This window comes from Carcharodon carcharias, chromosome 17 (assembly GCF_017639515.1).
Source record: "Carcharodon carcharias isolate sCarCar2 chromosome 17, sCarCar2.pri, whole genome shotgun sequence".
Lineage (NCBI taxonomy): Eukaryota > Metazoa > Chordata > Chondrichthyes > Lamniformes > Lamnidae > Carcharodon > Carcharodon carcharias.
Window position 1 is genome coordinate 675,510 of NC_054483.1, and position 27,841 is coordinate 703,350.

Here is a 27,841-nt window from a genome sequence, read left to right on the forward strand (position 1 = left end):
TGACATTCAATGGTATTACCATCACTGAATCCCCCACTATCAACATCCTGGGGGTTACCTTTGACCAGAAACTGAACTGGACTAGCCATATAAATACTGTGGCTACAAGACCAGGTCAGAGGCTGGGAATTCTGCAATGAGTAACTCACCTCCTGACTCCCCAAAGCCTGTCCACCATCTATAAGGCACAAAGTCAGGAGTGTGATGGAATACTCCCCACTTGCCTGGATGAATGCAGCTCCCACAACGCTCAAGAAGCTCAACATCATCCAGGACAAAGCAGCCTGCTTGATTGGCACCCCATTCACAAACATTCACTCCCTCCACCACCAACACACAGTAGCAGCAGTGTGTACCATCTACAAGATGCACTACAAGAACTCACCAAGGCTCCTTAGACAGCACCTTCCAAACCCATGACCACTATCATCTAGAAGGACAAGGGCAGCAGATAGATGGGAACACCAGCACCCGGAGTTTCCCCTCCAAGCCACTCACCATCCTGATTGGGAAATATATCACCGTTCCTTCACTGTCGCTGGGTCAAAATCCTGGAACTCCCTTCCTAACAGCACTGTGGGTGTACCTACACCACATGGACTGCAGCGGCTCCAGAAGGCAGCTCACCACCACCTTCTCAAGAGGCAATTAGGGATGGGCAATAAATGCTGGCCCAGCCAGTGACGCCCACATCCCGTGAATGAATTTTTTAAAATGTGCCCACGGGTGCTCGTCTGAGCAAGCAAGCTTTGTAATCAGCTCTCTGTTTGAGTTTATGATTGTGGATGTGGGTTAAAAACTCACACAGCGACAACGGCAAGCTCCAGTCTGTTCACTCCCCACCCCATGCTCCCAGAGGTCAAAGATAGGAGACATATTTCTGGTGAGAGCGTTGAATAAGTGATATCAGGTCAGTAGCAGCTGGTAAGTGGGAAGTGGGATTCTCCCTGAGGCCCCTGCTGTATGCTACACAAACCTTGAACTGCAATCTTCTGATTGGCAGGTGCCTGCAGGGCTGGCTTTGTGTCAACAGTCCAGGCAGCAGTGAGCGTTTTAGCGGAGAAGTTGTTCGGCTGCAAGCAGGGGGACAGAGCAGCAGAGACTATTCAAATGCAGAGGCTGCACAGGTAGGATAAGCCCTGCTCTGCAAACTGTATGATCTTGTGAGACTGAAAGAGCAACCCCCGCCCACCATGTTTCAGAATATTATGGTGCTCTTTTGAACTCTGTGAACTGTATTTGTTAGAGGGGATTTATTGATAGAAAGTTTAAAAAGATTGGTAGTGCTGAGGGCGAAAATTGCAGCTGAAGTTGGTGTCAGTATTTGTGTGTGCAGTTTGTCGTCGTGGTGAGAGGGACACTTCTTCCGTTGGTGGGGGAACAAGGGTGGAATTGAGTTCAACGTACCTTTGAACAGAGAACAAAAGAATGCAATTTTTTTTCCTGTAATTGTGGGATCGAGAGGGTTTGAATGGGCGTGGGCAGAGGGAGGGATGACCTTTTAAATGGGCGGAGGAAGGCCAGGGGCAGACTAGGAGGGGGGTTTGGGGGGGAGGGTGAGTGAGGGGTTGGAATGTGGGCAGTGCCGAGCAACGTGAGAAAAGTACGGGGCACCTCTGCCCTAATGAGCAGGTCACCTGCCCGTCTCCTGAACTGAATGCCAGCCCGTGTGGCACTACAATCGCAGTGAAGCGGGCAGTGGGGACAGAGTAAGGGCAGGGCATGGCTGAAGGCTGCAGTTCCAGCTCAGGTCCAGAAATGATGACCTTTATAGTATTTTATTCGGAGAACAGAATAGAATTGTGAGGGGCCTATATACAAATACATAGGGACGATCTACTCATCTCCACAGAGGGCTCAAACAGGGAGAATTTTACCCCCCCCCCACCACTGTCTTGGTGAGGGCGGGGCCAGAAAACGCACCGAGCCATTCAAAATCCCCACTGACTTTGGCAGGACCGGAAAGCCCCACCAGCAGGAGGAGCCGTAAAATTTCATCCCAGGGTGGGGTGGTCAATGCAGAATAATTGATGGAAGGATTAGGGACGAGATGAGGAAGAATGTTTTTTTCACTCAGAGGTAGGGAGCTGGAACTCGCTGCTGGAAAGGTGGTAGAGGCAGAACCTCTCACCTCTTGAGAAAGTGTTTGGATGAACTCTGATGTGCATGCCTAGTGCAGGAGGGTGAGATAAAGCTGGGCAGCTCTTCACTGACCATCACTGACACAATGGGCTGAAGGACCTTCTCTCTGTGGTTAAACTCTCTCTGACCACTTTCGCTGCCATTTAATTTACGACACTCTGCGTTCGAGTGCCTGGGATTTCTTTTCCTTTGCTCCAAAACATCGAGTGGTCTTTGGAGTTATGAGAGATCCAGTTTTCCTTTGGCTCCATCTTCTGTTCGCGCCAAGTGGCAAGTGCCAGCCCTTCATTGTCCAGAGCATGTCAGTTGCAGCCCCTTGCCTAGGGGAAGTTCTGTAGATCTCAAGTACTAAACATTATATGGTAGAATTTGAAGTATTTCACCCCTCGGGACAAGACTTCATTCTCTGCCAGTTTTGGTTAAGTTTATCCTGGTCGATGAAAATATTACTGCAGAGATGTGAGTTATTTCTCATTTTGGAGCGACCACATCATCATCCGAAGGGTTAACATATCTTCATCTTCGTGGGTACCAAGTGGTTCATGCGAAAGTTGAACTTTCATTATCTTATAGGAATGGAGGGGACGGTGTGCAACTGGGTGGATAACAGGAATGGAGGGGGTGGTGTGTAAGTGGGTGGGTAACAGGAGTGGAGGGGGTGGTGTGTAACTGGGTGGGTAATAGAGTGGAGGGGGCGGTGAGTAACTGGGTGGGTAACAGGAGGGGGCGGTGAGTAACTGGATGGGTAACAGGAGGGGGTGGTGGGTAACAGGAGGGGGTGGTGTGTAACTGGATGGGTAACAGGAGTGGGTGGTGAATAACTGGGTGGGATTCTGGAGGGGGTGGTGAGTAACTGGGTGGGTAACAGGAGTGGAGGGGGTGGTGAGTAACTGGGTGGGTAACAGGAGGGGGCGGTGAGTAACTGGGTGGGTAACAGGAGGGGTCGGTGAGTAACTGGGTGGGTTTCTGGAGGGGGCGGTGAGTAACTGGGTGGGTAACAGGAGTAGAGGGGGTGGTGAGTAACTGGGTGGGTAACAGGAGGGGGCGGTGAGTAACTGGGTGGGTAAGAGGAGGGAGCGGTGAGTAACTGGCTGGGTAACAGGAGGGGGTGGTGTGTAACTGGGTGGGTAACAGGAGTGGAGGGGGTGGTGAGTAACTGGGTGGGTAACAGGAGGGGGCGGTGAGTAACTGGGTGGGTAACAGGAGTGGAGGGGGTGGTGAGTAACTGGGTGGGTAACAGGAGGGGGCGGTGAGTAACTGGGTGGGTAACAGGAGTGGAGGGGGTGGTGGGTAACCGGGTGGGTAACAGGAGGGGGTGGTGGGTAACTGGGTGGGTAACAGGAGTGGAGGGGGTGGTGTGTAACTGGGTGGGTAACAGGAGGGGGCGGTGAGTAACTGGGTGGGTAACAGGAGTGGAGGGGGTGGTGAGTAACTGGGTGGGTAACAGGAGGGGGCGCTGAGTAACTGGGTGGGTAACAGGAGGGGTCGGTGAGTAACTGGGTGGGTTTCCGGAGGGGGCGGTGAGTAACTGGGTGGGTAACAGGAGTGGAGGGGGTGGTGAGTAACTGGGTGGGTAACAGGAGGGGGCGGTGTGTAACTGGGTGGGTAACAGGAGAGGAGGGGGTGGTGAGTAACTGGGTGGGTAACAGGAGGGGGCGGTGAGTAACTGGGTGGGTAACAGGAGTAGAGGGGGTGGTGAGTAACTGGGTGGGTAACAGGACGGGGCGGTGAGTAACTGGGTGGGTAACAGGAGTGGAGGGGGTGGTGGGTAACCGGGTGGGTAACAGGAGGGGGTGGTGGGTAACTGGGTGGGTAACAGGAGTGGAGGGGGTGGTGTGTAACCGGGTGGGTAACAGGAGGGGGCGGTGAGTAACTGGGTGGGTAACAGGAGTGGAGTGGGTGGTGAGTAACTGGGTGGGTAACAGGAGGGGGTGGTGAGTAATTGGGTGGGTAACAGGAGTGGAGGGGGTGGTGAGTAGCTGGGTGGGTAACAGGAGGGGGCGGTGAGTAACTGGGTGGGTAACAGGAGTGGAGGGGGCGGTGGGTAAATGGGTGGGTAACAGGAGTGGAGGGGGTGGTGAGTAACTGGGTGGGTAACAGGAGTGGAGGGGGCGGTGGGTAACTGGGTGGGTAGCAGGAGTGGAGGTGGCGGTGAGAAACTGGGTGGGTAACAGGAGTGGAGGGGGCGGTGAGTAACTGGGTGGGTAACAGGAGTGGAGGGGGTGGTGAGTAACTGGGTGGGTAACAGGAGGGGGTGGTGAGTAACTGGGTGGGAAACAGGAGTGGAGCGGGTGGTGAGTAACTGGGTGGGTAGCAGGAGTGGAGGGGGCGGTGAGAAACTGGGTGGGTAACAGGAGTGGAGGGGGCGGTGAGTAACTGGGTGGGTAACAGGAGTGGAGGGGGCGGTGAGTAACTGGGTGGGTAACAGGAGAGGAGGGGGTGGTGAGTAACTGGGTGGGTAACAGGAGTGGAGGGGGCGGTGAGTAACTGGGTGGGGAACAGGAGTGGAGGGGGCGGTGAGTAACTGGGTGGTTAACAGGAGTGGAGGGGGCGGTGAGTAACTGGGTGGGTAACAGGAGTGGAGGGGGTGGTGAGTAACTGGGTGGGTAACAGGAGGGGGCGGTGAGTAACTGGGTGGGTAACAGGAGTGGAGGGGGCGGTGAGTAACTGGGTGGGTAACAGGAGTGGAGGGGGCGGTGAGTAACTGGGTGGGTAACAGGAGTGGAGGGGGTGGTGAGTAACTGGGTGGGTAACAGGAGGGGGCGGTGAGTAACTGGGTGGGTAACAGGAGTGCAGGGGGCGGTGAGTAACTGGGTGGGTAACAGGAGGGGGCAGTGAGTAACTGGGTGGGTTTCTGGAGGGGGCAGTGAGTAACTGGGTGGGTAACAGGAGGGGGTGGTGAGTAACTGGGTGGGTAACAGGAGTGGAGGGGTTGGTGAGTAACTGGGTGGGTAACAGGAGTGGAGGGGGCGGTGAGTAACTGGGTGGGTAACAGGAGTGGAAGGGGCGGTGCGTAACTGGGTGGGGAACAGGAGGGGGCGGTGAGTAACTGGGTGGGTAACAGGAGGGGGCGGTGAGTAACTGGGTGGGTAACAGGAGTGGAGGGGGTGGTGAGTAACTGGGTGGGTAACAGGAGTGGAGGGGGCGGTGGGTAAATGGGTGGGTAACAGGAGTGGAGGGGGTGGTGAGTAACTGGGTGGGTAACAGGAGTGGAGGGGGTGGTGAGTAACTGGGTGGGTAACAGGAATGGAGGGGGCGGTGAGTAACTGGGTGGGTAACAGGAGTGGAGGGGGTGGTGAGTAACTGGGTGGGTAACAGGAGTGGAGGGGGCGGTGAGTAACTGGGTGGGTAACAGGAGTGGAGGGGGTGGTGAGTAACTGGGTGGGTAACAGGAGTGGAGGGGGCGGTGGGTAAATGGGTGGGTAACAGGAGTGGAGGGGGTGGTGAGTAACTGGGTGGGTAACAGGAGTGAAGGGGGTGGTGAGTAACTGGGTGGGTAACAGGAATGGAGGGAGCGGTGAGTAACTGGGTGGGTAACAGGAGTGGAGGGGGTGGTGAGTAACTGGGTGGGTAACAGGAGTGGAGGGGGCAGTGAGTAACTGGGTGGGTAACAGGAGTGGAGGGGGTGGTGAGTAACTGGGTGGGTAACAGGAGTGCAGGGGGCGGTGAGTAACTGGGTGGGTAACAGGAGGGCGCGGTGAGTAACTGGGTGGGTAACAGGAGGGGGCGGTGAGTAACTGGGTGGGTAACAGGAGTGGAGGGGGTGGTGAGTAAGTGGGTGGGTAACAGGAGGGGGCGGTGAGTAATTGGGTGGGTAACAGGAGTGGAGGGGGTGGTGAGTAACTGCATGGGTAACAGGAGGGGGTGGTGAATAAATGGGTGGGTAACAGGAGTGGAGGGGGTGGTGAGTAACTGGGTGGGTAACAGGAGTTGAGGTGGCGGTGAGAAACTGGGTGGGTAACAGGAGTGGAGGGGGCGGTGAGTAACTGGGTGGGTAACAGGAGTGGAAGGGGTGGTGAGTAACTGGGTGGGTAACAGGAGGGGGTGGTGAGTAACTGGGTGGGTAACAGGAGTGGAGCGGGTGGTGAGTAACTGGGTGGGTAACAGGAGTGGAGGGGGCGGTGAGAAACTGGGTGGGTAACAGGAGTAGAGGGGGCGGTGAGTAACTGGGTGGGTAACAGGAGTGGAGGGGGCGGTGAGTAACTGGGTGGGTAACAGGAGAGGAGGGGGTGGTGAGTAACTGGGTGGGTAACAGGAGTGGAGGGGGCGGTGAGTAACTGGGTGGGTAACAGGAGTGGAGGGGGCGGTGAGTAACTGGGTGGTTAACAGGAGTGGAGGGGGCGGTGAGTAACTGGGTGGGTAACAGGAGTGGAGGGGGTGGTGAGTAACTGGGTGGGTAACAGGAGGGGGCGGTGAGTAACTGGGTGGGTAACAGGAGTGGAGGGGGCGGTGAGTAACTGGGTGGGTAACAGGAGTGGAGGGGGCGGTGAGTAACTGGGTGGGTAACAGGAGTGGAGGGGGCGGTGAGTAACTGGGTGGGTAAAAGGAGTGGAGGGGGTGGTGAGTAACTGGGTGGGTAACAGGAGGGGGCGGTGAGTAACTGGGTGGGTAACAGGAGTGCAGGGGGCGGAGAGTAACTGGGTGGGTAACAGGAGGGGGCGGTGAGTAACTGGGTGGGTTTCTGGAGGGGGCAGTGAGTAACTGGGTGGGTAACAGGAGGGGGTGGTGAGTAACTGGGTGGGTAACAGGAGTGGAGGGGTTGGTGAGTAACTGGGTGGGTAACAGGAGTGGAGGGGGCGGTGCGTAACTGGGTGGGTAGCAGGAGGGTGTGGTGAGTAACTGGGTGGGTAACAGGAGGGGGCGGTGAGTAACTGGGTGGGTAACAGGGGTGGAGGGGGCGGTGGGTAAATGGGTGGGTAACAGGAGTGGAGGGGGTGGTGAGTAACTGGGTGGGTAACAGGAGTGGAGGGGGCGGTGCGTAACTGGGTGGGTAACAGGAGGGGGCGGTGAGTAACTGGGTGGGTAACAGGAGGGGGCGGTGAGTAACTGGGTGGGTAACAGGAGTGGAGGGGGTGGTGAGTAACTGGGTGAGTAACAGGAGTGGAGGGGGCGGTGGGTAAATAGGTGGGTAACAGGAGTGGATGGGGTGGTGAGTAACTGGGTGGGTAACAGGAGTGGAGGGGGTGGTGAGTAACTGGGTGGGTAACAGGAGTGGAGGGGGTGGTGAGTAACTGAGTGGGTAACAGGAATGGAGGGGGCGGTGAGTAACTGGGTGGGTAACAGGAGTGGAGGGGGCGGTGAGTAACTGGGTGGGTAACAGGAGTGGAGGGGGTGATGAGTAACTGGGTGGGTAACAGGAATGCAGGGGGCGGTGAGTAACTGGGTGGGTAACAGGAGGGGGCGGTGAGTAACTGGGTGGGTAACAGGAGGGGGCGGTGAGTAACTGGGTGGGTAACAGGAGTGGAGGGGGTGGTGAGTAACTGGGTGGGTAAAAGGAGTGGAGGGGGCGGTGAGTAACTGGGTGGTTAACAGGAGTGGAGGGGGCGGTGAGTAACTGGGTGGGTAACAGGAGTGGAGGGGGTGGTGAGTAACTGGGTGGGTAACAGGAGGGGACGGTGAGTAACTGGGTGGGTAACAGGAGTGGAGGGGGCGGTGAGTAACTGGGTGGGTAACAGGAGTGGAGGGGGCGGTGAGTAACTGGGTGGGTAACAGGAGTGGAGGGGGCGGTGAGTAACTGGGTGGGTAACAGGAGTGGAGGGGGTGGTGAGTAACTGGGTGGGTAACAGGAGGGGGCGGTGAGTAACTAGGTGGGTAACAGGAGTGCAGGGGGCGGTGAGTAACTGGGTGGGTAACAGGAGGGGCGGTGAGTAACTGGGTGGGTTTCTGGAGGGGTCAGTGAGTAACTGGGTGGGTAACAGGAGGGGGTGGTGAGTAACTGGGTGGATAACAGGAGTGGAGGGGTTGGTGAGTAACTGGGTGGGTAACAGGAGTGGAGGGGGCGGTGAGTAACTGGGTGGGTAACAGGAGGGGGCGGTGCGTAACTGGGTGGGTAACAGGAGGGGGCGGTGAGTAACTGGGTGGGTAACAGGAGGGGGCGGTGAGTAACTGGGTGGGTAACAGGAGTGGAGGGGGTGGTGAGTAACTGGGTGGGTAACAGGAGTGGAGGGGGCGGTGGGTAAATGGGTGGGTAACAGGAGTGGAGGGGGTGGTGAGTAACTGGGTGGGTAACAGGAGTGGAGGGGCTGGTGAGTAACTGGGTGGGTAACAGGAGTGGAGGGGGCGGTGAGTAACTGGGTGGGTAACAGGAGTGGAGGGGGCGGTGAGTAACTGGGTGGGTAACTGGAGTGGAGGGGGTGGTGAGTAACTGGGTGGGTAACAGGAGGGGGTGGTGAGTAACTGGGTGGGTAACAGGAGTGGAGGGGGCGGTGAGTAACTGGGTGGGTAACAGGAGGGGGTGGTGAGTAACTGGGTGGGTAACAGGAGTGGAGGGGGCGGTGAGTAACTGGGTGGGTAACAGGAGTGGAGGGGGCGGTGAGTAACTGGGTGGGTAACAGGAGTGGAGGGGGCGGTGAGTAACTGGGTGGGTAACAGGAGTGGAGGGGGCGGTGAGTAACTGGGTGGGTAACAGGAGTGGAGGGGGCGGTGAGTAACTGGGTGGGTAACAGGAGTGGAGGGGGCGGTGAGTAACTGGGTGGGTAACTGGAGTGGAGGGGGTGGTGAGTAACTGGGTGGGTAACAGTGGGGGAGGTGAGTAACTGAGTGGGTAACAGGAGTGGAGGGGGTGGTGAGTAACCGGGTGGGTAACAGGAGTAGAGGGGGCGGTGAGTAACTGGGTGGGTAACAGGAGTGGAGGGGGCGGTGAGTAACTGGGTGGGTAACAGGAGTCTAGGGGGCGGTGAGTAACTGGGTGGGTAACAGGAGTGGAGGGGGTGGTGAGTAACTGGGTGGGTAACAGGAGGGGTCGGTGAGTAACTGGGTGGGTTTCTGGAGGGGGCAGTGAGTAACTGGGTGGGTAACAGGAGGGGGTGATGAGTAACTGGGTGGGTAACAGGAGTGGAGGGGTTGGTGAGTAACTGGGTGGGTAACAGTAGTGGAGGGGGCGGTGGGCAACTGGGTGGGTAACAGGAGGGGGCGGTGAGTAACTGGGTGGGTAGCAGGAGGGGGCGGTGAGTAACTGGGTGGGTAACAGGAGTGGAGGGGGCGGTGGGTAAATGGGTTGGTGACAGGAGGGGAGGGGGTGGTGAGTAACTGGGTGGGTAACAGGAGTGGAGGGGGTGATGAGTAACTGGGTGGGTAACAGGATTGGAGGGGGCGGTGAGTAACTGGGTGGGTAACAGGAGTGGAGGGGGCGGTGTGTAACTGTGTGGGTAACAGGAATGGAGGGGGCGGTGAGTAACTGGGTGGGTAACAGGATTGGAGGGGGCGGTGGGTAACTGGGTGGGTAACAGGAGGGGGCAGTGAGTAACTGGGTGGGAAACAGAAGGGGGTGCTGGGTAACTGGGTGTGTAACAGGAGGGGTGGTGGGTAACTGGGTGGGTAACAGTAGGGGGTGGTGGGTAACTGGGTGGGTAACAGGAGGGGGCGGTGTGTAACTGGGTGGGTAACAGGAGGGGGTGGTGAGTAACTGGGTGGGTAACAGGAGTGGAGGGGGCGGTGAGTAACTGGGTGGGTAACAGGACTGGAGGGGGCGGTGAGTAACTGGGTGGGTAACAGGAGTGGAGGGGGCGGTGAGTAACTGGGTGGGTAGCAGGAGGGGGCGGTGAGTAACTGGGTGGGTAACAGGAGTGGAGGGGGCGGTGGGTAAATGGGTTGGTGACAGGAGGGGAGGGGGTGGTGAGTAACTGGGTGGGTAACAGGAGTGGAGGGGGTGATGAGTAACTGGGTGGGTAACAGGATTGGAGGGGGCGGTGAGTAACTGGGTGGGTAACAGGAGTGGAGGGGGCGGTGTGTAACTGTGTGGGTAACAGGAATGGAGGGGGTGGTGAGTAACTGGGTGGGTAACAGGATTGGAGGGGGCGGTGGGTAACTGGGTGGGTAACAGGAGGGGGCAGTGAGTAACTGGGTGGGAAACAGAAGGGAGTGCTGGGTAACTGGGTGTGTAACAGGAGGGGTGGTGGGTAACTGGGTGGGTAACAGTAGGGGGTGGTGGGTAACTGGGTGGGTAACAGGAGGGGGCGGTGTGTAACTGGGTGGGTAACAGGAGGGGGTGGTGAGTAACTGGGTGGGTAACAGGAGTGGAGGGGGCGGTGAGTAACTGGGTGGGTAACAGGACTGGAGGGGGCGGTGAGTAACTGGGTGGGTAACAGGAGTGGAGGGGGCGGTGAGTAACTGGGTGGGTATCTGGAGTGGAGGGGGTGGTGAGTAACTGGGTGGGTAACAGGAGGGGGTGGTGAGTAACTGGGTGGGTAACAGGAGTGGAGGGGGCGGTGAGTAACTGGGTGGGTAACAGGAGTGGAGGGGGCGGTGAGTAACTGGGTGGGTAACTGGAGTGGAGGGGGTGGTGAGTAACTGGGTGGGTAACAGGTGGGGGCGGTGAGTAACTGAGTGGGTAACAGGAGTGGAGGGGGTGGTGAGTAACTGGGTGGGTAACAGGAGTAGAGGGGGCGGTGAGTAACTGGGTGGGTAACAGGAGTAGAGGGGGCGGTGAGTAACTGGGTGGGTAACAGGAGTCGAGGGGGCAGTGAGTAACTGGGTGGGTAACAGGAGTGGAGGGGGTGGTGAGTAACTGGGTGGGTAACAGGAGGGGGCGGTGAGTAACTGGGTGGGTTTCTGGAGGGGGCAGTGAGTAACTGGGTGGGTAACAGGAGGGGGTGATGAGTAACTGGGTGGGTAACAGGAGTGGAGGGGTTGGTGAGTAACTGGGTGGGTAACAGGAGTGGAGGGGGCGGTGGGTAACTGGATGGGTAACAGGAGGCGGGTGGTGAGTAACTGGGTGGGTAGCAGGAGTGGAGCGGGTGGTGAGTAACTGGGTGGGTAACAGGAGTGGAGGGGGCGGTGAGTAACTGGGTGGGTAACAGGAGTGGAATGGGTAATGAGTAACTGGGTGGGTAACAGGAGCGGAGGGGGCGGTGAGTAACGGGGTGGGTAACAGGAGGGGGCAGTGAGTAACTGGGTGGGAAACAGAAGGGGGTGCTGGGTAACTGGGTGTGTAACAGGAGGGGTGGTGGGTAACTGGGTGGGTAACAGGAGGGGGCGGTGAGTAACGGGGTGGGTAACAGGAGGGGGCAGTGAGTAACTGGGTGGGTAACAGTAGGGGGTGGTGGGTAACTGGGTGGGTAACAGGAGGGGGCGGTGTGTAACTGGGTGGGTAACAGGAGGGGGTGGTGAGTAACTGGGTGGGTAACAGGAGTGGAGGGGGCGGTGAGTAACTGGGTGGGTAACAGGACTGGAGGGGGTATTGAGTAACTGGGTGGGTAACAGGAGTGGAGGGGGCGGTGGGTAACTGGGTGGGTAACAGGAGGTGGCGGTGAGTAACTGGGTGGGTAACAGGAGGGGGTGGTGAGTAACTGGGTGGGTAACAGGAGGGGGTGGTGGGTAACTGGGTGGGTAACAGGAGGGTGTGGTGAGTAACTGGGTGGGTTTCTGGAGGGGGCGGTGAGTATCTGGGTGGGTAACAGGAGTGGAGGGGGCGGTGAGTAACTGGGTGGGTAACAGGATTGGAGGGGGTGATGAGTAACTGGGTGGGTAACAGGAGTGGAGGGGGCGGTGAGTAACTGGGTGGGTAACAGGAGTGGAGGGGGCGGTGAGTAACTGGGTGGGTAACAGGAGGGGGCAGTGAGTAACTGGGTGGGAAACCGAAGGGGGTGCTGGGTAACTGGGTGTGTAACAGGAGGGGTGGTGGGTAACTGGGTGGGTAACAGGAGGGGGTGGTGGGTAACTGGGAGGGTAACAGGAGGGTGTGGTGGGTAACTGGGTGGGTAACAGGAGGGGGCGGTGAGTAACTGGGTGGGTAACAGGAGGGGGCGGTGAGTAACTGGGTGGGTTTCTGCAGGGGGCAGTGAGTAATTGGGTGGGTAACAGGAGGGGGTGGTGATCAACTGGGTGGGTAACAGGAGTGGAGGGGTTGGTGAGTAACTGGGTGGGTTACAGGAGTGGAGGGGGCGGTGGGTAACTGGGTGGGTAACAGGAGGGGGCGGTGAGTAACTGGGTGGGTCACAGGAGGGGGTGGTGAGTAACTGGGTGGGTAACAGGAGTGGAGGGGGTGGTGGGTAAATGGGTGGGTAACAGGAGTGGAGGGGGTGGTGAGTAACTGCGTGGGTAACGAGTGGAGGGAGTGGTGAGTAACTGGGTGGGTAACAGGAGTGGAGGGGGTGGTGAGTAACTGGGTGGGTAACAGGAGTGGAGGGGGTGGTGAGTAACTGGGTGGGTAACAGGTGTGGAGCGGGCGGTGAGTAACAGGGTGGTTAACAGGAGGGGGCGGTGAGTAACTGGGTGGGTAACAGGAGGGGGTGGTGAGTAACTGGGTGGGTAACAGGAGTGGAGGGGGCGGTGAGTAACTGGGTGGGTAACAGGAGTGCAGGGTGCGGTGAGTAACTGGGTGGGTAACAGGAGGGGGCGGTGAGTAACTGGCTGGGTAACAGGAGTGGAGGGGGTGGTGAGTAACTGGGTGGGTAACAGGAGGGGGCGGTGAGTAACTGGGTGGGTAACAGGAGTGGAGGCGGTGGTGAGTAACTGCTTGGGTAAGAGGAGGGGGCGGTGAATAAATGGGTGCGTAACAGGAGTGGAGGGGGTGGTGAGTAACTGGGTGGGTAACAGGAGGTGGCGGTGAGTAACTGGGTGGGTAACAGGAGTGGAGGGGGTGGTGTGTAACTGGGTGCGTAACAGGAGTGGACGGGGCGGTGAGTAACTGGGTGGGCAACAGGAGTGGAGGGGGTGGTGAGTAACTGGGTGGGTAACAGGAGGGGGTGGTGAGTAACTGGGTGGGTAACAGGAGGGGACGGTGAATAAATGGGTGGGTAACAGGAGTGGAGGGGGTGGTGAGTTACTGGGTGGGTAACAGGAGGGGGCGGTGAGTAACTGGGTGGGTAACAGGAGGGGGCGGTGAGTAACTGGGTGGGTAACAGGAGTGGAGGGGGTGGTGTGTAACTGGGTTGGTAACAGGAGTAGACGGGGCGGTGAGTAACTGGGTGGGTAACAGGAGTAGAGGGGGTGGTGAGTAACTGGGTGGGTAACAGGAGGGGGCAGTGAGTAACTGGGTGGGTAACAGGAGGGGGTGGTGAGTAACTGGGTGGGTAACAGGAGGGGACGGTGAATAAATGGGTGGGTAACAGGAGTGGAGGGGGTGGTGAGTTACTGGGTGGGTAACAGGAGGGGGCGGTGAGTAACTGGGTGGGTAACAGGAGGGGGCGGTGAGTAACTGGGTGGGTAACAGGAGTGGAGGGGGTGGTGTGTAACTGGGTTGGTAACAGGAGTAGACGGGGCGGTGAGTAACTGGGTGGGTAACAGGAGTAGAGGGGGTGGTGAGTAACTGGGTGGGTAACAGGAGGGGGCAGTGAGTAACTGGGTGGGTTTCTGGCGGGGTTGGTGAGAAACTGGGTCGGTAACAGGAAGGAGGGTGTGGTGAGTAACTGTGTGGGTAACAGGATTGGAGGGGGTTGTGAGTAACTGGATGGGTAACAGGAGGGGGTGGTGAGTAACTGGGTGGGTAACAGGAGGGGGCGGTGAGTAACTGGGTTGGTAACAGGAGTGGAGGGGGTGGTGAGTAACTGGGTGGGTAACAGGAGTGGAGGGGGCGGTGGGTAACTGGGTGGGTAACAGGAGGGGGCGGTGAGTAACTGGGTGGGTAACAGGAGGGGGGGGGTGAGTAACTGGGTGGGTAACAGGTGGGGGTGGTGGGTAACTGGGTGGGTAACAGGAGGGGGCGGTGAGTAACTGGGTGGGTTTCTTGAGGGGGCGGTGAGTAACTGGGTGGGTAACAGGAGTGGAGGGGATGGTGAGTAACTGGGTGGGTAACAGGAGTGGAGGGGGTAATGAGTAACTGGGTGGGTAACAGGAACGGAGGGGGCGGTGAGTAACTGGGTGGGTAACAGGAGTGGAGGGGGCGGTGGGTAACTGGGTGGGTAACTAAGGGGGCGGTTAGTAACTGGGTGGGTAACAGGAGGGGGTGGTGAGTAACTGGGTTGGTAACAGGAGGGGGCGGTGAGCAACTGGGTGGGTAACAGGAGTGGAGGGGGTATTGAGTAACTGGGTGGGCAACAGGAGTGGAGGGGGCGGTGGGTAACTGGGTGGGTAACAGGAGGGGGCGGTGAGTAACTGGGTGCGTAACAGGAGGGGGTGGTGAGTAACTGGGTGGGTAACAGGAGGTTGTCGTGGGTAACTGGGTGGGTAACAGGAGGGGGCAGTGAGTAACTGGGTGGGTTTCTGGAGGGGGCGGTGAGTAACTGGGTGGGTAACTGGAGTGGAGGGGGTGATGAGTAACTCGGTGGGTAACAGGAGTGGAGGGGGCGGTGAGTAACTGGGTGGGTAACAGGAGTGGAGGGGGCGGTGGGTAACTGGGTGGGTAACAGGAGGGGGCAGTGAGTATCTGGGTGGGAAACAGAAGGGGGTGCTGGGTAACTGGGTGTGTAACAGGAGGGGTGTTGGGTAACTGGGTGGGTAACAGGAGGGGGTGGTGGGTAACTGGGTGGGTAACAGGAGGGTGTGGTGGGTAACTGGGTGGGTAACAGGAGGGGGCGGTGAGTAACTGGGTGGGTAACAGGAGGGGGCGGTGAGTAACTGGGTGGATTTCTGGAGGGGGCAGTGAGTAACTGGGTGGGTAACAGGAGGGGGTGGTGAGTAACTGGGTGGGTAACAGGAGTGGAGGGGTTGGTGAGTAACTGGGTGGGTAACAGGAGGGGGTGGTGAGTAACTGGGTGGTTAACAGGAGTGGAGGGGGTGGTGAGTAACTGGGTGGGTAACAGGAGTGGAGGGAGTGGTGAGTAACTGGGTGGGTAACAGGAGTGGAGGGGGTGGTGAGTAACTGGGTGGGTAACAGAAGTGGAGGGGGTGGTGAGTAACTGGGTGGGTAACAGGAGTGGAGGGGGCGGTGAGTAACTGGGTGGGTAACAGGAGGGGGCGGTGAGTAACTGGGTGGGTAACAGGAGGGGCTGGTGAGTAACTAGGTGGGTAACAGGAGTGGAGGGAGCGGTGAGTAACTGGGTGGGTAACAGGAGTGCAGGGTGCGGTGTGTAACTGGGTGGGTAACAGGAGGGGGCGGTCAGTAACTGGGTGGGTAACAGGAGTGGAGGGGGTGGTGAATAACTGGGTGGGTAACAGGAGGGGGCGGTGAGTAACTGGGTGGGTAACAGATGTGGAGGCGGTGGTGAGTAACTGGGTGGGTAACAGGAGTGGAGGGGGTGGTGAGTAACTGGGTGGGTAACAGGAGGGGGCGGTCAGTAACTGGGTGGGTAACAGGAGTGGAGGGGGTGGTGTGTAACTGGATGCGTAACAGGAGTGGACGGGGCGGTGAGTAACTGGGTGGGCAACAGGAGTGGAGGGGGTGGTGAGTAACTGTGTTGGTAACAGGAGGGGGTGATGAGTAACTGGGTGGGTAACAGTTGGGGGCGGTGAGTAACTGGGTGCGTTTCTGGAGGGGGTGGTGAGTAACTGGGTGGGTAACAGGAGTGGAGGGTGTGGTGAGTAACTGGGTGGGTAACAGGAGTTGCGGGGATGGTGAGTAACTGGGTGGGTAACAGGAGTGGAGGTTGGCGGTGGGTAACTGGGTGGGTAACAGGAGGGGGCCGTGAGTAACTTGGTGGGTAACAGGAGGGGGGGGTGAGTAACTGGGTGGGTAACAGGAGGGGGTTGTGGGTAACTGGGTGGGTAACAGGAGGGTGCGGTGAGTAACTGGGTGGGTTTCTGGAGGGGGCGGTGAGTAACTGGGTGGGTAACAGGAGTGGAGGGGGCGGTGAGTAACTGCGTGGGTAACAGGAGTGGAGGGGGTAATGAGTAACTGGGAGGGTAACAGGAGTTGAGGGGGCGGTGTGTAATTGGGTGGGTAACAGGAGTGGAGGGGGCGGTGGGTAACTGGGTGGGTAACAGGAGGGGGCAGTGAGTAACTGGGTGGGTAACAGGAGGGGGTGGTGGGTTACTGGGTGGGTAACTTGAGGGTGTGGTGGGTAACTGGGTGGGTAACAGGAGGGGTTGTGGGTAACTGGGTGTGTAACAGGAGGGGGCAGTGAGTAACTGGATGGGTGACAGGAGGGGGTGCTGGGTAACTGGGTGTGTAACAGGCGGGATGGTTGTTAACTGGGTGGGTAACAGGAGGGGGTGGTGGATAACTGGTTGGGTAACAGGAGGGTGTGGTGGGTATCTGGGTGGGTAACAGGAGGGGGCGGTGAGTAACTGGGTGGGTTACAGGAGGGGGCGGTGAGGAACTGGGTGGGATTCTGGAGGGGGCAGTGAGTAACTGGGTGGGTAACAGGTGGGGGTGGTGAGTAACTGGGTGGGTAACAGGAGTGGAGGGGTTGGTGAGTAACTGGGTGGGTAACAGGAGTGGAGGGGGCGGTGGGTAACTGGGTGGGTAACAGGAGGGGGCGGTGAGTAACCTGGTGGGTAACAGGAGTGGAGGGGGTGGTGAGTAACTGGGTGGGTAACAGGAGTGGAGGGGCGGTGGGTAAATGGGTGGGTAACAGGAGTGGACGGGTTGGTGAGTTACTGGGTGGGTAACAGGAGTGGAGGGAGTGGTGAGTAACTGGGTGGGTAACAGGATTGGAGGGGGTGGTGAGTAACTGGGTGGGTAACAGGAGTGGAGGGGGTGGTGAGTAACTGGGTGGGTAACAGGAGTGGAGGGGGTGGTGAGTAACTGTGTGGGTAACAGGCGGAGGCGGTGAGTAACTGGGTGGGTAACAGGAGGGTTTGGTGAGTAACTGGGTGGGTTTCTGGAAGGGGTGGTGAGTAACTGGGTGGGTAACAGGAGGGGGTGGTGAGTAACTGGGTGGGTAACAGGAGTGGAGGGGGTGGTGAGTAACTGGGTGGGCAACAGGAGTGGAGGGGGCGGTGGGTAACTTGGTGGGTAACAGGAGGGGGTGGTGAGTAACTGGGTGGGTAAAAGGCTTGGAGGGGGCGGTGGGTAACTGGGTGGGTTTCTGGAGGGGGTGGTGAGTAACTGGGTGGGTAACAGGAGGGGGTGGTGAGTAACTGGGTGGGTAACAGGAGGGGGCGGTGAGTAACTGGGTGGGTTTCTGGAGGGGGTGGTGAGTAACTGGGTGGGTAACAGGAGTGGAGGGTGTGGTGAGTAACTGGGTGAGTAACAGGAGTGGAGGGGGTGGTGAGTAACTGTGTGGGTAACAGGAGGGGGTGGTGAGTTACTGGGTGGGTAACAGGAGGGGGCGGTGAGTAACTGGGTGGGTAACAGGAGTGGAGTGGGTGGTGTGTAACTGGGTGGGTAACAGGAGTGGAGGGGGCGGTGGGCAACTGGGTGGGTAACAGGAGGGGGTGTTGAGTAACTGGGTGTGTAACAGGAGGGGGTGGTGAGTAACTGTGTGGGTAACAGGACTGGGTGGTGGGTTACTTGGTGGGTAACAGGAGGGGGCGGTGAGTAACTGGGTGGGTTTCTGGCGGGGGCGGTGAGTAACTGGGTGGGTAACAGGAGTGGAGGGGTTGGTGAGTAACTGGGTGGGTAACAGGAGTGGAGGGGGTGGTGGGTAACTGGGTGGGTAACAGGAGGTGGCGGTGCGTAACTGGGTGGGTAACAGGAGGGGGCGGTGAGTAACTGGGTGGGTAACAGGAGGGGGTGCTGGGTAACTGGGTGGGTAACAGGAGGGGGTAGTGGGTAACTGGGTGGGTAACAGGAGGGGGTGGTGGGTAACTGGGTGGGTAACAGGAGCGGGCGGTGGGTTACTGGGTGGGTAACTGGAGGGGGCGGTGAGTAACTGGGTGGGTAACAGGAGGGGCCGGTGAGTAACTGGGTGGGTAACAGGAGGGGGGGGGGTGAGTAACTGTTTGGGTAACAGGAGGGGGTGCTGAGTAACTGGGTGGGTAACAGGAGGGGGCGGTGAGTAACTGGGTGGGTTTCTGGAGGGGGCAGTGAGTAACTGGGTGGGTAACAGGAGGGGATGTTGAGTAACTGGGTGGGTAACAGGTGTGGAGGGGGTGGTGAGTAACTTTTTGGGTAACAAGAGTGGAGGGGGCGGTGGATAACTGGGTGGGTAACTAAGGGGGCGGTGAGTAACTGGGTGGGTAACAGGAGTGGAGGGGGTGGTGCGTATTTAGGTGGGTAACTGGAGGGGGCGGTGAGTAACTGGGTGGGTAACAGGAGGGGGTGCTGGGTAACTGTGTGGGTAACAGGAGGGGGTAGTGGGTAACTGGGTGGGTAGCAGGAGGGTGTGGTGGGTTACTGGGTGGGTCACAGGAGGGGGCGGTCGGTAACTGTGTGGGTAACAGGAGGGGGCGGTGAGTAACTGGCTGGGTAACAGGAGGGGCCGGTGAGTAACTGGGTGGGTAACAGGAGGGGGCGGTGAGTAACTGGGTGGGTAACAGGAGGGGGTGGTGAGTAACTGGGTGGGTAACAGGAGTGGGCGTTGAGTAACTGGGTGGGTTTCTGGAGGGGGCAGTGAGTAACTGGGTGGGTAACAGGAGGGGGTGGTGAGTAACCGGGTGGGTAACAGGAGTGGAGGGGGTGGTGAGTAACTGGGTGGGTAACAGGAGTGGAGGGGGCGGTGGATAACTGGGTGGGTAACTGGAGGGGGCAGTGAGTAACTGGGTGGGTAACAGGAGTGGAGGGGGTGGTGAGTAACTGGGTGGGTAACAGGAGTGGAGGGGTCGGTGGGTAACTGGGTGGGTAACAGGAGTGAATGGGGTGGTGAGTAACTGGGTGGGTAACAGGAGTGGAGGGGGTGGTGAGTAACTGGGTGGGTAACAGGAGTGGAGGGGGTGGTAAGTAACTGGGTGGGTAACAGGAGTGGAGGGGGCGGTGGGTAACTGGGTGGGTTTCTGGAGGGGGTGGTGAGTAACTGGGTGGGTAACAGGAGTGGAGGGGGTGGTGAGGAAGTGGGTAGGTAACAGGAGTGGAGGGGGTGGTGTGTAACTGGGTGGGTAACAGGAGTGGAGGTGGCGGTGAGTAACTGGGTGGGTAACATTAGGGGGCGGTGAGTAACTGGGTGGGTAACAGGAGTGGAGGGGGCGGTGGGTAACTGGGTGGGTTTCTGGAGGGGGTGGTGAGTAACTGGGTGGGTAACAGGAGTGGGCGTTGAGTAACTGGGTGGGTTTCTGGAGGGGGCAGTGAGTAACTGGGTGGGTAACAGGAGGGGGTGGTGAGTAACCGGGTGGGTAACAGGAGTGGAGGGGGTGGTGAGTAACTGGGTGGGTAACAGGAGTGGAGGGGGCGGTGGATAACTGGGTGGGTAACTGGAGGGGGCAGTGAGTAACTGGGTGGGTAACAGGAGTGGAGGGGGGTGGTGAGTAACTGGGTGGGTAACAGGAGTGGAGGGGTCGGTGGGTAACTGGGTGGGTAACAGGAGTGAATGGGGTGGTGAGTAACTGGGTGGGTAACAGGAGTGGAGGGGGTGGTGAGTAACTGGGTGGGTAACAGGAGTGGAGGGGGTGGTAAGTAACTGGGTGGGTAACAGGAGTGGAGGGGGCGGTGGGTAACTGGGTGGGTTTCTGGAGGGGGTGGTGAGTAACTGGGTGGGTAACAGGAGTGGAGGGGGTGGTGAGGAAGTGGGTAGGTAACAGGAGTGGAGGGGGTGGTGTGTAACTGGGTGGGTAACAGGAGTGGAGGTGGCGGTGAGTAACTGGGTGGGTAACATTAGGGGGCGGTGAGTAACTGGGTGGGTAACAGGAGTGGAGGGGGCGGTGGGTAACTGGGTGGGTTTCTGGAGGGGGTGGTGAGTAACTGGGTGGGTAACAGGAGTGAAGGGGGTGGTGAGTAACTGGGTGGGTAACAGGAGTGGAGGGGGTGGTGAGTAAATGGGTGGGTAACAGGAGTAGAGGTGGCGGTGAGTAACTGGGTGGGTAACATTAGGGGGCGGTGAGTAACTGGGTGGGTAACAGGAGTGGAGGGGGCGGTGGGTAACTGGGTGGGTTTCTGGAGGGGGTGGTGAGTTACTGGGTGGGTAACAGGAGTGAAGGGGGTGGTGAGTAACTGGGTGGGTAACAGGAGTGGAGGGGGCGGTGAGTAACTGGGTGGGTAACAGGAGTGGATGGGGTGGTAAGTAACTGAGTGGGTTTCTGGCTGGGGCGGTGAGTAACTGGGTGGGTAACAGGAGGGGGTGGTGAGTAACTGGGTTGTTTTCTGGAGGGGGCGAGTAGTAACTGGGTGGGTAACAGGAGGGGGTGGTGAGTAACGGTGGGTAACAGGAGGGGGCGGTGAGTAACTGGGTGGGTTTCTGGAGCGGGCGGTGAGTAACTGGGTGGGTAACAGGAGGGGGCGGTGAGTAACTGGGTGGGTAACAGGAGTAGAGGGGGCGGTGGGTAACTGGGTGGGTTTCTGGAGGGGGTGGTGAGTAACTGGGTGGGTAACAGGAGTGGAGGGGGTGGTGAGGAACTGGGTAGGTAACAGGAGTGTAGGGGGTGGTGTGTAACTGGGTGGGTAACAGGAGTGGAGGGGGTGGTGAGTAAATGGGTGGGTAACAGGAGTGGAGGGGGCGGTGAGTAACTGGGTGGTTAACATTAGGGGGCGGTGAGTAATTCGGTGGGTAACAGGAGTGGAGGGGGCGGTGGGTAACTGGGTGTGTTTCTGGAGGGGGTGGTGAGTAACTGGGTGGGTAACAGGAGTGGAGGGGGTGGTGAGTAACTGGGTGGGTAACAGGAGTGGATGGGGTGGTGAGTAACTGGGTGGGTTTCTGGCGGCGGCGGTGAGTAACTGGGTGGGTAACAGGAGGGGGTTGTGAGTAACTGGGTTGGTTTCTGGAGGGGGCGGTGAGTAACTGGGTGGGTAACAGGAGGGGGTGGTGAGTAACGGTGGGTAACAGGAGGGGGCGGTGAGTAACTGGGTGGGTTTCTGGAGGGGGCGGTGAGTCACTGCGTGGGTAACAGGAGGGGGCGGTGAGTAACTGGGTGGGTAACAGGAGTGGAGGGGGCGGTGGGTAACTGGGTGGGTTTCTGCAGGGGGTGGTGAGTAACTGGGTGGGTAACAGGTGTGGAGGGGGTGGTGAGTAACTGGGTAGGTAACAGGAGTGGAGGGGATGGTGAGTAACTGTGGGCAACAAGAGTGGAGGGGGTGGTGAGTAAATGGGTGGGTAACAGGAGTGTAGGGGGCGGTGAGTAACTGGGTGGGTAACAGGAGGGGGCGGTGAGTACCTGGATGGGTTTCTGGAGGGGGCGGTGAGTAACTGGGTGGGTAACAGGAGGGGGTGTTGAGTAACTGGGTGGGTAACTGGAGTGGAGGGGGTGGTGAGTAACTGGGTGGGTTTCTGGCGGGGGCGGTGAGTAACTGGTTGGGTAACAGGAGGGGGTTTTGAGTAACTGGGTGGGTTTCTGGAGGGGGCGTTGAGTAACTGGGTGGGTACCAGGAGGGGGTGGTGAGTAACGGTGAGTAACAGGAGGCGGCGGTGAGTAACTGGGTGGGTTTCTGGAGGGGGCAGTGAGTAACTGGGTGGGTAACAGGATGGGGTGTTGAGTAACTGGTTGGGTAACAGGAGTGGAGGGGGCGGTGGGTAACTGGGTGGGTTTCTGGAGGGGGTGGTGAGTAACGGTGGGTAACAGGAGGGGGCGGTGAGTAACTGGATGGGTTTCTGGAGGGGGCGGTGAGTCACTGGGTGGGTAACAGGAGGGGGCGTTGAGTAACTGGGTGGGTAACAGGAGTGGAGGGGGCGGTGGGTAACTGGGTGGGTTTCTGCAGGGGGTGGTGAGTAACTGGGTGGGTAACAGGTGTGGAGGGGCTGGTGAGTAACTGGGTAGGTAACAGGAATGGAGGGGATGGTGAGTAACTGTGGGCAACATGAGTGGAGGGGGTGGTGAGTAAATGGGTGGGTAACAGGAGTGTAGGGGGCGGTGAGTAACTGGGTGGGTAACAGGAGGGGGCGGTGAGTACCTGGATGGGTTTCTGGAGGGGGCGGTGAGTAACTGGGTGGGTAACAGGAGGGGGTGTTGAGTAACTGGGTGGGTAACAGGAGTGGAGGGGGTGGTGAGTAACTGGGTGGGTTTCTGGCGGGGGCGGTGAGTAACTGGTTGGGTAACAGGAGGGGGTTTTGAGTAACTGGGTGGGTTTCTGGAGGGGGCGTTGAGTAACTGGGTGGGTATCAGGAGGGGGTGGTGAGTAACGGTGAGTAACAGGAGGCGGCGGTGAGTAACTGGGTGGGTTTCTGGAGGGGGCGGTGCGTAACTGGGTGGGTAACAGGATGGGGTGGTGAGTAACTGGGTGGGTAACAGGAGTGGAGGGGGTGGTGAGTAACTGTGTGGGTAACAGGAGTGGAGGGGGCGGTGGGTAACTGGGTGGGTAACAGGAGGGGGTGGTGAGTAACTGGGTGGATAACAGGAGTGGAGGGTGCGGTGGGTAACTGGGTGGGTTTCTGGAGGGGGCGGTGAGTAACTGGGTGGGTAACTGGAGGGGGTGGTTGGTAACTGCGTGGATTTCTGGAGGGGGTTGTGAGTAACTGGTTGGGTAACAGGAGGGGGTGGTGAGTAACTGGGTGGGTAACAGGAGTGGAGGGGGCGGTGAGTAACTGGGTGGCTAACAGGAGTGGCGGGGGCGGTGAGAAACTGGGTGGGTAACAGGAGTGGAGGGGGTGGTGAGTAACTGGGTGGGTTTCTGGAGGGGGCGGTGAGTAACTGGGTGGGTAACAGGAGTGGAGGGGGCGGTGAGTAACTGGGTGGGTTTCCTCCTTTTATCTTCTTCGTTTGGACCACGGTGGGAGCCACTGACACCGTTGCCGGATGCCCTTTAATCTCCAGAGGCAGGGTTTAATTTTAAAGTTCATATTAAGAGGAGTACATGTTTTATCTAGAGCTGGTATTAGTCAAGAACAACAACCTGCATTTATAGAGCACCTCTAAGGTAATTAGAAACATCCCAAGGTGCTTCACAGGAGTGTTCCCCATTAATATTTGACACTAAGCCACATCAGGGCAGGTGGTGAATAGCTTGATTGAAGAGCTAAGTTTTTAAGAGCATTTTAAAGGCCGAGAGAGAGAGAGAGCGAGAGTGTTGGAAAGGATTGGGGAGGGAATTCTAGAGCTATGGCCCAGGTGACTGAAAGCAGGGCTGCTGGTGAAATGAAATAGTCCTACATAAAATTAATTTGAACAAACCTTCACAATAATCGAACACAGAGTAATGTGAAATTATCGGCCTCCCCGGGTGTGAGAACAGCAATGTCACACGTTCAGTAAGGGGTTAAGCTGGATGGTCAGAGTTGTGAAGTTGTTTCCTTGCAGCTGAGAATCACGATATTGCTACAATATCACTGGGTACAAAATGTAGACCAGTGTCGCTGTCGAGGATTGGCACCCCTCACCTTGACAGGCACAGAAATAAGCAGATAAACCTTTGAAAGAATATTAAACACCAACAGTGACTATCCCTTTTCCCACACTAAAACAGTAACAACATTTCAGAAGTACTTTATTGGCGGTAAAGTGCTTTGGGGTGTTCTGTGGCAGTGTAAAGTGTGAAATACATGCAAGGCTCTTTCTGCGTTCAGTGTTTATTACCTCAGGGATAGGGGAAACTATTCAATCCCATCTTCAGAATTTGACAGCAGCTTCTTGCGTTGTGATGCCTCAGACACCTTTGCAGATGCAATGGTGTTTCGAGGTTTTAGTGCCGGTGGTATCTGTAGATTAATGTCGCAGTCACATTGCCAAGACAATGTTGATCAGTGATGCACAGGAAGAGGCCATTCAGCCCCCTTGACCCTGTTCCACCTTTCAATGAGATCACGGCTGAGCTAATGCTCGACTCCATTGATCCACTTTCGATTCAGGCTCTCCCTCGGCAGGATAGAGCAAGCTTCTCCGTTACCAAGCTTCAGGGGATTTTACCTTTCGTTAAGCTAGCCAATCCAAATTGGGACAGGGTGAATTATTCCTCAGGCCATACAGTCACAATGGGTACAGGCTGAAGTCCTGCCACAGCTGCTCTCTATGCCAGAGGTGCGAAGGTGGTTGAGGCCGAGCTCTTGGATATCTTTAAGGCAGAGATAGGTAGATTCTTGGTAAGCAAGGGGGTGAGAGGCTATTGGGGGTTGGCAGGAATGTGATGTTAAAACCAGATCAGCCTTGACCTTATTGAATGGTGGAGCAGATTCGAGGGGCTGAGTGGCCTACTCCTGCTCCCAATTCGTATGATCACATGTAAGCTGATCGCCTGTCCTGAGAGGAGGTGGGTAAACAGGAGGGGAGGGCCACACACACACAGGACGGCCTGTGCTGCCTATTGGCGCTTGGTGCCCCGTGCCCGGAAGGAAAAGGAAGTAAAACTTGGAAATGGCTGGTACTGGTCCGCACTGGAGTTCCCATTGGAAGGTGTCCAAGACCAGTTCGGAGCAGTGCCTGTCATTTCCCAACTTTTACTAGTTTTCCTTCTTGGTGATTGGAGATCCCAGCAATGTCTGGTTTGCGAATACAGCCTCTTTATATAGTGCCTTTCAGAGCCTCAGGACATCCAAAAGCGCTCTATATATAACATTACAAGTGTTGCCATTATTAAACTTGGTGTGAACATCAAGGTGAGGGGTGCCAATCCTCGACAGCGACACTGGTCTACATTTTGTACCCAGTGATATTGTAGCAATATCGTGATTGTCAGCAACAAGGAAACAATTTCACAAATCTGACCGCCCAGCTTAACCCCTTACTGAACGCGTGACATTGCTGTTCCCACACCAGGGGAGGCTGTGCTGTGGGGTTTAGCATCAGCATTGCACAGAAGGAGGCCATTCAGCCTATTGAGAACTTCTAGCCATCGGGAAATGGCTGAGAATGCTCAAACTCATTCTATGTAGGACCATTTCATTTCACTGGTAGCTGTGCCTTCAGTTGCCTGAGTGCTAAGGTCTTCAATTCCCTCCCTAATCCTCTTCAGCTCTCTCTCTCTCTTTCTCGTCCTTTAAGAGGCTCTTAAAACCTTACATCTTTGGCAAAGCGATTTGCCACCTGCCCTGATGTGGCTTGGCGTCAAATATTGGTGGCAAACACTCCTGTGAAGGGGCCTTGTGATGTTTCTACAATGTTAAAGACACCACATAAATGCAGGCTGCTGTCCTTGGCTAGAAGAAACATTTACTCTCTCAAACAAAAACAAAAATACTTGGAAAAACTCAGCAGGTCTGACAGCATCTGCGGAGAGGAACACAGTTAACATTTCAAGTCTGTATAACTCTTCAACAGAACTAAGGAAAAATAGAAAAGAGGTGAAATATAAGCTGGTTTAGGGGGGTGGCACAACTAGAGCTGGATAGAGGGCCAGTGATAGGTGGAGATAACCAAAAGATGTCACAGACAAAAGGACAAAGAGGTGTTGAAGCTGGTGATATTATCTAAGGAATGTGCTAATAAAGGTACAGATAGCCCTAGTGGGGGTGGGGGTGGGGTGGGGGGAAGGGATTGAAATAGGCTAAAAGGCAAAGATAAAACAATGGATGGAAATACATTTAAAAATAATGGAAATAGGTGGGAAAAGAAAAATCTATATAAATTATTGGAAAAAAGGGGGTGGGGATGGAGGAGAGAGCTCATGATCTAAAATTGTTGAACTCAATATTCAGTCTGGAAAGATGTAAAGTGCCTAGTCGGAAGATGAGGTGCTGTTCCTCCAGTTTGCGTTGAGCATCACTGGAACAATGCAGCAGGCCAAGGACGGACATGTGGGTATGAGAGTAGGATGGAATGTTGAAATGGCAAGCGACAGGTAGGTCTGGGTAAGGCTTGCGGACAGACCAAAGGTGTTCTGCAAAGCAGTCACCCAGTCTGCGTTTGGTCTCTCCAAAGTAGAGGAAACCGCATTGGGAGCAGCAAATGCAGTAGACTAAATTGAGGGAAGTGGAAGTGAAATGCTGCTTCACTTGAAAGGAGTGTTTAGGCCCTTGGACGGCGAGGAGAGGGGAAGTAAAGGGGGAGGTGTTGCACCTTCTGCGGTTGCATGGGAAGGTGCCATGGGAGGGGGTTGAGGAGTAGGGGGTGATGGAGGAGTGGACCAAGGTGTCCTGGAGGGAACGATCCCTACGGAATGCCGCCGGTGGGGGTGAAGGGAAGATGTGTTTGGTGGTGTCATCATGCTGGAGTTGGCGGATATGGCGGAGGATGATTCTTTGAATGCGGAGGTTGGTGGGGTGATAAGTGAGGACAAGGGGGACCCTATCATGTTTCTGGGAGGGAGGAGAAGGCGTGAGGGCGGATGCGTGGGAGATGGGCCGGACACGGTTGAGGGCCCAGTCAACCACCGTGGGTGGAAAACCTCGGTTAAGGAAGAAGGAAGACATGTCAGAGGAGCTGTGTTTGAAAGTGGCATCATCAGAACAGATGCGACGGAGGCGAAGGAACTGAGAGAATGGGATGGACTCCTTACAGGAAGCGGGGTGTGAGGAGCTGTAGTGGAGGTAGCTTTGGGAGTCGGTAGGCTTGTAATGGATATTGGTGGACAGTCTATCACCAGAAATTGAGACAGAGAGGTCAAGGAAGGGAAGGGAATTGTCAGAGATGGACCATGTGAAAATGATGGAGGGGTGGAAATTGGAAACAAATTTAATAAATCTTTCCAGGTCCAGACAAAAGCATGAAGCAACACCGAAGTAATCATCGATGTACTAGAGAAAGGGTTGTGGGAGGGGGCTGGAGTAGGACTGGAAATATTTACTGTCTCAATATGGTTTGAACTTTAACCCAGGCTCCAGAGGTGAGCGGACAACCAGGACTGGAGTCACTGGTTCCCCGCTCCCCAGTTTACACTCCACGAGCTCTCAACTCATGATTGGCTGTTTGACACACTTGTGTTCTCTTAAAATGGGCCCTGAGCATTTTTCCTGCTGTTTAATGAGGGAAAGAGTTATTATTGTTTAGGACACCAACCACAATGACTCTGCTAAACATTGCATCATCCTATGTTTAACAAGAAGCCTGAGAGAGGCCGGTCTAGATCCTATAGCGAGCTGCCAGTGTGACTGTTTGTTTGACTGCTGGGCAAGGAGGTGGGACGAATGTGTTTACCGGGTGATTTGAGGGGAAGAGCTGCTTTTATCTCCTTCCAACAGATAAAACAGAGCGACTCCACCCTTCATGCACATTGCAGCAGTGGCAGCTGACCAGCTCCACCCGCCCAGATGCCTTTGGTTGTTAAAAATACTTCAGTCCTCTGCTCGGAGGCGCTGGTTTTAAATCGGCTACTGACCCCTCCCCGTTGCACAGAAACTCACGGTCCTTCTGCAATTCACATGTTGGGCATCTGAACAGCAGTGGAATGGGGAAGGTTTCAGCGATGTTTGTCTAAGCTGAAGTTTTACCTTGTTTTCTCCTCACAGCCCCCACTCACTTTATTTGCTCCACTCTGGCCCCACTTTTTCAGCTTGGGCCCCCCTCTCAGCCTGATCCCGATAGCCAATTGACTGTTGTTTTCTTTCCACGTGCCCCTCTCGTTTCTCGCTCCATTCTCCTCTTGCCGTTGGTGCAAACAGGTAAATCAACTGGGGCGCAGGTCAAGGTTCGAAAGGAATAGTGCCACAACGTTGCATTCCTTTGTTAGTGCCACTGTTTCTCGCTGTGTTCCGGATGAGATGTTAAACCGAAGTACCGTCTGCTCTCTCGGTGTAAGATCCCACGGCACTAGTTTGAAGGAGAACAGGGGGGT

General features: G+C 56.8%; 1 protein-coding gene across 1 annotated transcript in view; it reads left to right on the forward strand.

The window, feature by feature from the left end:
* Positions 1-946: 946 nt before the first annotated feature.
* add2 (adducin 2 (beta)) overlaps positions 947-27,841 on the forward strand; it is a 94,133-nt gene continuing 67,238 nt past the window's right edge. Inside the window, exon 1 of the mRNA XM_041210169.1 lies at positions 947-1,127. The gene's annotated coding sequence lies outside the window, so the exon portion shown is untranslated. The remainder of the gene's footprint in view (positions 1,128-27,841) is intronic.